Genomic DNA, 12,923 nt, shown 5'->3' on the forward strand with positions numbered 1-12,923 from the left:
AATATTACATTTGTAAAAAAAAAATTAAAAAAATTCTAGATGTGCAAAAATAATGACTGTTTTCAGTGACAAAGTATCAAACTTATATTCATCTTCCATTGTTTATTCAAACTCACACCGTTGGTTGAGCCAATGTTGTGTCGCACTTAGTCAGGCAGCCCAAACAAACAGACTGCAAAAATCACAGATAGATAGGCCTAATGTGTTTTACACATTGTTCTAAAGGGCCGCAAATATAACTGTTTTGCATTTTAGTGTAGTCTACTGTTACACACAACTTTTAATTCCCTCTCTATTAGCTAGCCAATTTTATATTTTTTATTTTTTAAGTTTTTTACGAGTTTCTGATCGAGGTACTGGTAATGGTTTCATTTAGATCAAGACGACTATTACTACTGATAGCAAACTCATATCAATGTGCTGTTGGTATTTAGCACCATCTAGTGTATTAAGAGACAAATTACAACTGAAGTTTTTGCGGACGTAGATGGTCCCCCTGCTCTCGACAGACGGCACCCCGGTTGGGAAACACTGGTCTATTATCATCATTAAACATAGCCTGTTCCTTCTTATTTACGCAACTCTCATGAAAATATCAACTATTATTTCCATCGTCTAGCATGGATCATTGCCATTACTATCTTTCCACGTCCCTGAGATCCAATTTACCTTTTCATAATTCCTTTTATGTAAATCTAAATGATATAGCCATAATATGGTAATGAAATAAATTTAAATCCCATTTCTCATTTCCTCTAAATCCCTCTCTTTGCTATTCGCAGTGAGATTTATTTACTGAATAATGCAAAGAGGATTTGATTACACATTGCAGGGTTGTGTAAGAATCCATATTGTGAATAATAATTGATGACTGCTTGTTACACTGCATTATACTAGAAGAGGCCACCTAGTGGCTCTGGTGATCAGGCTGGATTACAGAAACATCTCAACTCAGAACCCTCTCTGTTTGGTAATGATAGTAATATCAAAAGGAAATAGAACTTTTTCAATTGTAAAGTCAGATAGGTACTGTAAGTTAAAATAGGAAGACAGCTCCTGGAGACACTTTTATTTGTTTTAACAGAGAAGAAAATATTTAGAGTAATCATAATATTAAGTTCAATTTGTGTGATACTACATTTAATTAAGTTGGAAAGAGGTTTTGGTTAAATGTACAGTTGGTTCTTTTTTTTTTTTTTTTTTTTATTTCCCCCCTTTTGTTAATAGGTTTTAATGACTCACCACTCTGTCATACACTGCATGTTTACCACCACCCTAAACTAAATGTGATGGCCACTTTCTGGCCACGAGCGAGTGGTGACAGAAAGATTCTGGTCCTCACATATAAACAAACAGAAGCTCTACAAGCACTAGCACTTTAGAAAAGCTCCCATTCACATTCCCAGATCACAAAATGCTGTTTGTATGGATGCTCAAACAGTTTAGACATGATTACTTATGTTTTCCCTGGAAGGTGATTACTTTGCCACTCTTGGCAGCCATTGTCACAGTCTGGTGCTTCCCATTCATGCAACCGGACCACCGGCACAAAGGAGCGAAGTGCTCGATTGATGACAGTCCTCAGTGGGCCAAAGGAAGACATTAAAACTACTTGTATGGGGCTCTTTCAGGAGATTAACTTACTATGAGGGCTACCTGCCATGGACCCATTGCTTGTATTCATGAAGCCAGTACAAAGGCCTTTATTTTTTTAGCCAAGGCCACAGCTGCATGAAAGCCAAGTCTGAATAGTGTAATGACCACAAAAAACAACAAACCTCAAGTGTGTAAAAATAAAGTGTCTTCTTAGATGTAAGCCTCCTTTCAGGGGAAGGTGATTCCGCCATTGAGGGTAGCAAATACCACCGGTCTAATTAATTTCAGAGGAGTGGTGTTGTAAGGAAAGACGGCATAAAGGAACAAAGTAGACTTTAATTAAATCTCCCTATCTGACAGGCGGCCCTGAAACACACAGACATCACATGGCCGGTCTAGCAAGAGGTGTCTGACTTGCTGTCTGTCTGGGCCCCAAACATACGACAGACCGAGCACAAAGACGGAGACAGAGTGGCGTTACAGAAGATTTACACTGACTCACGAGTCCTACAAGATGAAAAAGAAGAGCAACCTGAAAGGAATGATGACATTTCTGGCTACATAACATCAAAACCAACCAGTCCACTGCACATTTATTTAGCTATTTCCATACACTTTAAAAAGGCAGTGATAATGATGTTGTAGTTGATAGCTCCAGAAGAAGAGCACCAAAGGGTTGATCAGCAGGATTAGCACAGGTCACCCTTCTCCCCTTTACACATAAAGACTATGGAGAGCTTTGTGCCGGCACTCAGAAGTCCATCAAAGCCCCATTCGCCGTGTCCATCTCTACCTCCTGGAGGGTGTGCGCGACCACCCTGGCCTCAAAGAAAACACGGCACACACCCCACACACACAATAAATCCACACACCACCATTTCGGACAATAGTCATAGTGTCTGCTTGAGAGCGAGAGAAAGGAGGGAGCGCCTCAGAGGCGAGTAAGAACGCATGTGTGTGCACATTGAGGTGAAATTACGCCATTATCTCACGGTCGTAGCCGAGAAAGCAAGGCGACTGAATAGAGTCTTCCTGAAGACACACAGCACCACGTAGAGAGCGCACCAGAGGGAGGGCCTAGGCGCTTTGCTCGTGCTTACTGAGTGGAAATGCTCTGACAGGTGTGCCATTGTACGAGTAAGGGTGTGTGAGCATTAAGAACGTTCCAGGGAAGTCCTGTGTCTGCTGGTAACGTGTTTATCATCAATGATTTTTTTGTTGTCTCTCCTCCTCCTGTCTACTTCCGCCATCCCCTCAGGATCTGGTTGAAAAGAGAAAGCCTCTCTTGCACAGTTGGCTGGACCTCTTCTAATGAGTCAGACAGGCAGCACTAGTCACCATTCAGCCACACAGACAGGTCAGAGAATGAGCAGAGAAGGAGGAAAAAATGGAGTGAGAGCAAGAACGAGAGCCTAACGTGACAGAAAGCAGGAAGGGGTGAATAGTGACCACACTATAGTAAGCACTAAAGGAGTTTAGGCCTCAGGCCTCAGCCTTATTGGATGTAAGCTGGAGGAAGTTGTGGGTAAGTGTCTGTTTGCTTCACTGTTCCACTGTCCTGTCATGTACAGATGAAATATATATAGCTTTCTGAGTTACAACAAAGCTCCTTGTGTGGTTTTCAGACATTGATCCAGTGATAGCCTACTCTATGATTAAATAGGTGTTTGATGCATTGACTCACAAAATTTACATTTTAGCAGTTAGAAAAAGAAGATAGAATTAAAGCTACTCTTTTGGTCATCTACTAAACGTCAAGGTAATTTGATCGACAACGACGCCTGTCAATAACGCTGCAGTTCTACATGTGACCACTGGACGTCAGGCTTCGCTCGCAGCAGAGGCGCGTCTGCTCGCAGCCCCTTGGGGAGTTTTAGCGAGCGCACGTGGTGTGACAGCTTCCCTAGGAAGTTTGGGTGACATTTGCTTCACTTAATGACACAAACTAATTAATCATTAGCGATCCCAGAGGTATTCCTTTTAGAGAGGCTTTGTCGTGCCTGCTCCCAGCAGGAGGCTGCAGCCCCAACGTGTTATGTATGCATATGTTTAACGGCCGTGTTCCAAACTGAAGACATTTTAATTTTCTACTGTTGATGTGTTCGGATTGGACTCGAGTTCTCGATTGCCAGTATAAATAAGCCATGTAACATTAAGTGTTCGTTATTTTAAACTGCGGGGTTTGAGAACTGAACATTTATCCATTCGTGGCTATGTCATAAATTTGTGAAAGAGTAGCCTAACATTTATGAAGGTCTGATGAAACTCAGTGTATCAGTAATATGCAGGGGAGAACTGAGTAGGCTATATCAGACAGAAGATGATTTACTAGACTAAACTGCTTTTTGGTGTCATATCAAGGCCTAAACCATGAGAGTGTTTTGCTCTGTGAGGTTGTGTTGCTGAGTTGTGGCATCATTACCTGTCAAAAGTTCAATTTAAACTTGAAAGAGGCTGCCAGAGACTCCAGTCCCGCTGAAATTTGAAGTGTGAAGTAGTTCGAAATAGTTTGACAGTTTTTGGAGCTTCTCTCTTTAAGAATTCGGGTGGATTATTTCCTATATGTTTCTATTATTTATAGTATCTCATCAGGCTGTCTGTTAGGGGTTGTCTCAGACAAAGACCTGACCTTCTGGGGTAATGTAGCTTTAAAGCATCGTTCTTGTCCTAGAACAGACAGGTCACTCATGCACCAGTGCTTGGGGTAGTTTTGTAGGAATCTGTGTTGTGCACTATTCAATACTGAATTGTGAATGCCTTTTAAATTCCAATTGAATTCCTGAATTTGAATTAAGTAGCTGATTATTGATACAGATTTGCAATTCAAATTTAAATGTAAGTAGAATTAAATTGAATTGAACTTTAATTTTTAACTAGAAAAGTTTTTTTTTAGACAAACTGAATATTGACTTTATAAATAAGTTTAAAGCTTTGAAGGTTTGTATCCATTACAGACTATTGAACTATAGATAGACTGATGGAAATTGATAGACTGAACGATAGAATAATGGAGAACGATATACAGATCAATAGATAGATAGATAGACAGACAGACAGACATGCATTATGTGATATTTATTTTGCAGTTCAGTCAATTCTTCTTCCAATTCAATTTATTAACTGAAAGGGAGCCAATTCTTCAATTCTGAATTTTGCACAACCCTAATAGGCATGAACTTTTTTCAGAGCTCACTTTCTGAACGATTTCTCTGGAAAAAATGCCCTTCAAAACATTCTGGTCATCAGACCTTTCTATCTTTACCCAAAAGAGGAAAATGCTCACTCTGCAAAACTGGTTGAGGTGCTCATCAATAAATTCATTTTTAGCCTTGTAAGCAACCCCCCCCCCCACTGATCATGGCACACTATGTCCAGCTGTTACTGGCAGCAGAAGAATGCCAACAAAACAATTAATCAGTCATGTATGTCTACTCTACACTTTTTGTGAACGCATTGCACACTGACTTTAATGTCAAGACTTTGTCAAACCTCCAAAAAGTTGGTTTCATCCCCTTTGTGCAATGTTGCCTTTTGGTGTGTCTGCCATTTTGTGAGCATAGACTCGAGATGCAGCGGTACACTTATTGTGCTCTCGCTCTATTACATATGTGCTGCCATAGAGGAGAATGAATTATTCTCTTTCATAGCAGCCTCGTCATTAATATGCAAAGGAGAGCTAGGCCTTCCCCACTCTGCCAGGTGCCATTTAACATCACTTGGATGTACAAGGACTTCTTCATAACCACTTAAATCAGGGGAAGATTTCACTCCAGCACAGACAAAAAGTAATTTAGCCGCTCACTTGCAACACGTTTAGGGCATGCTTTGCCAAACAGCTTCAATGATTGTGGGGGAATTGTACATGAACAAATCTAATGAACCACTTTTAAACACAAGAAGAATTACTCAATTTATTAGCGATATGCAGACTGGTTGGCGTCTCAAAGGACCACTAATACGATGCATAATGCATTCTCAACGTAAAAATTGGATTTGATTATTTGATTCACATTTTAAAGTGGTCCACTCGGCGAAAAGTCAGAAAGTCAGCACTTCAAAAGTTCTTCATTTTACCTTTCTTCACTTCTTCTTCAATTCATATCTATTCTTTTGGCATAATGGAGTCACAGCACACCTGGTGCCAACAACCTGACATGCCCTAAGTGTCTGTGAGCCCCCCTACGGCGAGCCGGATGGAGGCATTCAGAGAAATCACCATATTCTAGGACCTGGAAGCTCTGCCGCCACTAGCACAGGAACACCTCGTTCCCTGGAGAGCTTCATCTGGAAGCTTTCAGACCCTCCCCGTCTCCTCAGCCAATCATTAGGTCATCTCCAATTATGCGGCATTCAGGCGCAACAAGGTGCACTGCCTCTAAGTTACCTGCCCCCTCTTGGTTGTTTGTGCCCAGAAACATATTTAGACATGCACGCTACATGAGCTTACGTCTCAGCGGGAGGCCACCGTGAGACACATCAAGACGAGTAAGGCTTATCTTGAACAGTGGAGCCTACATGTCCCCGCACGACACACACAGTCAGCGAGCAAAGAGCCTGCTTATCAACGATGAATCAACATCATTGCCTGTCAAAAGTTCAATTTAAACTTGAAAGAGGCTGCCAGAGTCTCCGATCCTGCTGATACTAGAAACGTGTGAAGCAGTTATGAAATAGTTTGACACTTTGTGGAGCTTCGCCCCTTTATGAATTCCGGCGGAGGCCTCTATTCACTCGGCATCTATCAAGCTCGATGCGTGAAATCACCTTTTGGAGTCAGCAAGTGGGGAAATGTGTAACAGAGCCCCGGAGGATAGCTTATTTACTCAGTTGTTTATGGTTAATCAAAGTGCAGCAAACTTTCACTCTCTCTGGAATCGCCGCCTTTTAGCAGCGGCTCTTTCAAGATATTGTGGGGTGGGGCACGGCATTGGGTGTGATTCTCTATCTTCGGGAACCCAGCAATTACATCTGGCACAACTCTGCATGAAGTAACGCTTCATAAGCCTTTGTGCGACCATGCTTTGAAGCGCCCGGGCCCTCTGTAAGTTGGCTTTTTGTCTCCCTCGTATCCCCCTTTCAACCTCCCCCCTTCCCACCCATTGGAGACAGAAGACAGAATGCGATGTGTCGTCTTTGCCCGCCGCACAAAAGCTCAGTGCATTTGACACACCTTGGCCGGCACAAAGGATAAAAAGCGAGGCAAGGCTTGGACACGCAGGACGCCGCTGCTAGGCCCGATAAAGACGCTTCAAAAAGTCGAGCCGTGAGGAGCCACGGCCCTCTTCTTCTCCCTCTCTTTCTTTCTTCCCAAGACCCTGCAGTGCCAGAGAGAAAAGAAAGAAAGAAAGATGGATGGATTAAAATTTTGGCCTTCATATATTGGCCATGTATCTGAATGCAAATGGAGCTGAATTGTAGTAAAATGGGATAGCATGGGAATTCTGATGCACATGTGTGTATTCATGAGAGCGGATGTGTGTGTGTGTGTGTATGTGTGTGTTTACAGGGATGAAATTTCCCTACAAGGACAGTAAAACCTGAAATCACCTATATCGGCCAGTCAGTGGTCCGCATAAAGGAAAACCAGGAATATTTCGGCTTCAATAAGACTTAAAGGGGTCATATGATGCTGCTAAAAAGAACATTATTTTGTGTATTTGGTGTAATGAAATGTGTTTATGCGGTTTAAAGTAAAAAAAAAACACATTATTTTCCACATACTGTACATTATTGTTTCTCCTCTATGCCCCGCCTTTTTGAAACGCCTCGATTTTTACAAAGCTCATCGGTCTAAAAAAGCGAGGTGTGCTGTGATTGGCCAACTATTCAGTGCGTTGTGATTGGCCGAATACCTCAAGCGTGAGACAGAAATGTGAAAAATTGAAATCGCATCATATGACCCCTTTAAGATCAACTGACAACACTTGTGGCATGTGTTGTTAAGAATAAAATTAATTTAATCCTTCCTTTTCTTTAAATAAAAGCAGTGAGGCACTTACAGTGGCAGTAAATGTGAAATACTCCGTTTAAAAAAAAATTGCCTCAAGATGTAAACAATATGTGCGTTAACGTGATTTTCAGTTTTACTTTAAATTTAAAGTCTGTGTGAAATAAAAACTCTGTATCTATTTTCTAAATGCATCTTATTGATCTTATTGTGAACAATTTATCTGTGCATGTTTAATTTCTTAACTCATTTTCATTTGATCTTCCGGTGAAATGACAGACTTCTCTCTTGTGATGAATGCTAGACTTTAGTCAGCTTAAACTCCACCCCCAATCGACTGCAAGCAACGCCCACATCTCAAAATCCAATCAGCTACTGATGGATAGAACCAAATGTCTGCGCTATTTTATTGTTTATGATAATCTGTTAAACTGTGATGTATATCACAAATTGCACATCTCAACATTAATGTAATGCCGTAAAATGACCATAAACCCTTAAAAAAAAAATGTAAAAATTATTTAAACAGCTGTACAGCTCAAATTATGGTTTTAAATAAAGAATTAGTGCAAGGACTGCCATAAAAACATAAACTTCACTTTTTTTAACCGTGTTTGTACATGGCTTTCCACAGTGTGATTTAAAAAAAAAAAAAGAAGAAGAAATACAGGGACGAGTCAATTTCTTTTCTTGTAGTAATCAACATTACAGGGAATTGAGCTTATCTTTTGTTAAACCTGGCATATTCTTTTAATAAACGTAATATTTATTTAATATTCCTTTAATAAACATACTAAGTAATGTCCTAAAATATAAAAGTGAGGGTCAGGTTTAGGGTTAAAAGATTGACGATAAGTCAATGGAAAGTCACCACCATGATAGAAAAACAAATGTTTTTAATTGAAAAGTAGGGAAATGGGAAAACATGGCAGCCTCTAAAGCAGGGTGAATGGTTAATGGGCTGCCCTTTGGCTAACCTGTAGTCTGGGCTCATAGAGTCAGTGAACCCTACGCTACACTGCTCTAGCGGCATCGATTGGTGGGACAGAGAGCAAACCTCTATTTTACAGTAACTTTCTACCCGATCAATCTGCCCTGGCCTGTCATATACTCTCTCTCAGGGGGTCTCATCCAAAGACAGAGTGACATTGCGTGCTATCACAGGCACCATGTGATTAATTATAGTCTACATCGGAAAGTACATTTTATCTTTGTGAATGTGCTTGTGTAATTATGCATACATGCTTAGGGGAGGGGACTGCTTTTGTTTGACACACAGACATGCAGTTTATTATTGTCAGTATTTTGTAAGCATATGTTCAAACAGTAAATTATCTATACATTTCAGACTGTAAGGAAAGAGAAAGGAAAACAAGATGGACTCATGGTTTACATATTAAAGGAAGAGTTATATTCTGTTGTATGTATTTTTTTTATTCACCTTCACATTACTGCATTTTTCAAGGAGCACAAAAGGAGATTTTTCATGGCTATCAAGCTCCAAAACAAGTATGACTCGTGTGCTTTATTCCATGAAGTCATATGAAAGCTATGTGTGAAAAACAAATCTAGCCTAATTTCTCTTCCTGTCATTCCAATTCAGAATTCTAGTTCAACTGTAGGGCTTAGCCAGTTGAATTCAGTTGAATTCTGAAAACTGAAAGCAATTCTTGAATTCTAAATTTTGCAGTCTGTCCACTGCATCATATGGAATCATTATTTTGAATTATTTTTTTGGCGAAGAGTAAGATCATCAATTCTGTTCCCCACACAAAGCTTTTGGGTTACACTTTATTTTAAGGTGTCCTTGTTACAGTGTAATTATACATTTAAGTACTGAGTAATATTAATTAACTAAATGTACTTACTATATGTTTAGGGTTAGGATATTAGGGTTTGGCTTAGGGTTACTTGCATGTAATTATGCATAATTAATTGTTATTATAATAGTAAGTACATGTAACGTGTAACAAGGACACCTTAAAGTGTTACCAGCTTTTGTATAACTTTAGAATGTATTTGTTTTCTTAAAAGCTTAAAAGCTGAAAAACAGCATACATGTTTGGTACAACAAAGAGTGACGATAGAATTAAAAAAATTTTTAATTCCTTTTAATTAAATGCTATTTTCAACAATGTGATTTCCTAAATTGAACAAACTGCTAAAAATTCAGTCAAATAAGAAATTTACCCTTTTCCTCTACTCCCTGTACTTCTATTCCCCCCTCTCCCTCTTTTTGCCTGTCTTTTTCTCTCTCTCCCTCTTCTCTACTGAAACAGATGGCAATTTATGCTGAGCACAATCAGGACTATTCAGCATTGGGTAGGCTGGTCCTCCCCACAGGAGTGAGGCCCAATCACAGTCCTAATGAACACATTGAGAGCTGTCTGCACCAAATGAGTCCCAGTAGGAGCCGGCCCACAGGTACCCCCTGCCCGATTCCAAAAGTGGAAAAGACAACAATAGGGATATAAGTTACATGCAGCGAGTTGTGGATTGACAGACCGTATTTGTACATGGGATCACAATTTAATGAGTGTGCAAGCAAAAAAATTTCATGGGACTCATGAGCGGGACTATCACATTTTCACATGTACTTTGCGTCTTAAAGCTGCATTTGTGTCAATGACGTGCCACTCTTTTTTTGTCCTATGCATTAATTTATTTTAAAATACATTGTGCAATTGCAATATACATGCAATTTATGCATACGATGACTAGAATACACATATTTTATATGGAGTTTGTTTTTGATTTCTGAATTCAAATTCCTGTATGATATCAGGTATGTTTTTTTTTTTCTGGAGCATAAAGTATAAATGTAAGGGTGATGCAAATTTTCTTAATAAAATGGAAGAAAAAAGTTTAATTAAAATAACGAAATTCTTAAATTTTAGAATTTAATATATAATTTAAGAAATTTGGTATAATTTTTTATTATTAATTCTTAAAAACAAATTGAGAGGACTCTTGTAGGCCCTCATAGCTCTGTGTCGATGTCAATAGGCCTCTAATGTTTTGACCTTATGACAACACTGTAAAGAAAAATCATTTGTAAGTTGCTTTGGATAAAAGCGTCTGCTAAATGATTAAATGTAAATGTAAAAATATTGTAATTTTAACTGTAAAATACTGTAAAATGCTAGAGTAAAACAACTAAATGTTATGAATTTTTAACTGTAAAAGTAAAAAAAAAATATGATTAAGATGCATACACTCAAGGTGTACATATATCAAAGTATAAAGATAATTTGATATTACTTTGCATGTTATATATTATATATAATACATAAATTATAGTTGAGTTATGAGTTATTCAAAAAAACTTTTGAAAACTGATACTGTAAAATGCTAGAGTAAAACAACTAAATGTTATGAATGAATATATTTTAAAGTAAAAAAAAAATATGATTAAGATGCATACACTCAAGGTGTACATATATCAAAGTATAAAGATAATTTGATATTACTTTGCATGTTATATATTATATATAATACATAAATTATAGTTGAGTTATGAGTTATTCAAAAAAACTTTTGAAAACTGCCTAAAAGTCTATTTTAAACCATATAAAACCAACATTTCTAAGAACTTGAATCATGTTTTAAACTAGATTTTCCCATTTCTTTTTAGTACATCATTGACCCATTCACTAGGTTTTTACTCAATATTAGCATGTTGGCTAATTCTATACCGGTCTTTCATCTTATTTTCATCAATACTCTATATTCATATGCAAGTACTGTATGAATTGAAGACTCATGTGGTCGGTCTCTGGTGAGGACACACTTTTCCCATCTGTCAGTCTGGCTGCATGTATGTCTGTTGTGTGTGTGATGCTTTGCCTTTCTTCTGCTCTTTCGACTCGCCAATTCATTTCACAGCATACACAGACTTCAACAAGTAGAAACTCCCTCCAACATGCAGAAACACAAAGACAGGAGAGCAGATCCCACACAGAGTGGTCGGGATCCCTCACACATCAATCACCGCCACACTCCTGCCTCTCCTCGTGCGTCCGTCACAAAGGTTGACAGGAGCGCTGCCCCTCGCTCTACCCCAATCTGCACCTGAAGAGCTGGTGGGCAAAGCCCGGTGCCTTCTGTCGCATGTCAAAACCCCACTGGGCCTGCAGCACTGAGGAAGTGCAAATATCCTCTAATGGCCTTGATGCAGATGGATGCGTCCATGACAATAGCCCCCGTGCTGGTGTTTTTTGTCAGCGGCCAGTAGAAAGGCCATCACAATGACTCAGCAGAATTATGCATGCAGTGAGGCGCCTTTCACATGCTAAAGGCCGCCGAGAATGGACGACTCATTTCAGAGAGAAGCAGCAGGCCTTTTTCTCTTAACATGTCTTAGAAGACCCTTCTGTCGGGACAATGGTGTTTTGGTGTAATTGGATAGAAGGGTTCATTTTGGGCCTACTCAACTCATCAACTACCATTCTGTTTGATGCTGTGGGTTTTTTTTTTTCAAAGATTGACAAGGTGCCACTGAAAAGGTGGACGGGTCGGGCAAGTTGGCGACTGATGTTGTGTGGCACCGTAGCATTCAATAGCTTCCCCTTTGGTCTCCTGAACATGAAGGTTTTACTCCAACCAGAGGTTACGTAATGAAAATCACACCTGTCTTTGTGTGGCGTTTCTGTTCAAATAGCGGCGTAAATGGGATCCTCCTGACTCACAGTGGGGTTGTGCGCTTGTGTCTTCAGCCGGCCCGGCTTCACGGTGCCCTGTAGAGTGTGGTCAATGCGGTCGCGTGTTTTCGCAGTAATCTAAAACCAGGAAGTCTTTGAAACCTAATGAAAGCCTCTGGAGAAGGAGGTTGGCGGTCCTGCGTCACTAGGACACTCGGACTGTTTTGTTCAGACTCCCTGTGGTAGGTCACAGACATGGCCGCTTGGACCTTCTGCAGCTGCGGGGTCCGTATTGGCTTTCATGTGAGCAGGCCACGAGACCAGTGCTTAACGCTCATCCTAACCAAAGCTGAAGGACCGATCGATCTGTCATTAATTACAACCACTGAATTATGTCTGTACACATCATAAATGATCACTGTTGTGTTGGGTTTTATTATGGAAGCCTATTTTCACCTCAGAGTAAAACAAAGGCAATTGCGACTTCGTAACTCACAATTCTGACTTTATTTCTCACTAATGCAACTTTATATCTCAGACTTTATATCTTGCAGATGTGACTTTATAACTCACAATTCTGACTTTATTTCTTATAAAGGCTATTTTTTTCCCTTACAAGTATGACTTTATTTCCAGCTAATGTGACTTTGTTTCTCCTAAATGTGACATTATAACTCACAATTCTGGCTTAATTTCTCATAAAGGCATTTTATTCCTCACAATTATGACTTTATGTCCAG

This window comes from Sinocyclocheilus rhinocerous, unplaced genomic scaffold (genome assembly GCF_001515625.1).
Source record: "Sinocyclocheilus rhinocerous isolate Xijiao unplaced genomic scaffold, SAMN03320098_v1.1 scaffold557, whole genome shotgun sequence".
Taxonomy (NCBI): Eukaryota; Metazoa; Chordata; class Actinopteri; order Cypriniformes; family Cyprinidae; genus Sinocyclocheilus; species Sinocyclocheilus rhinocerous.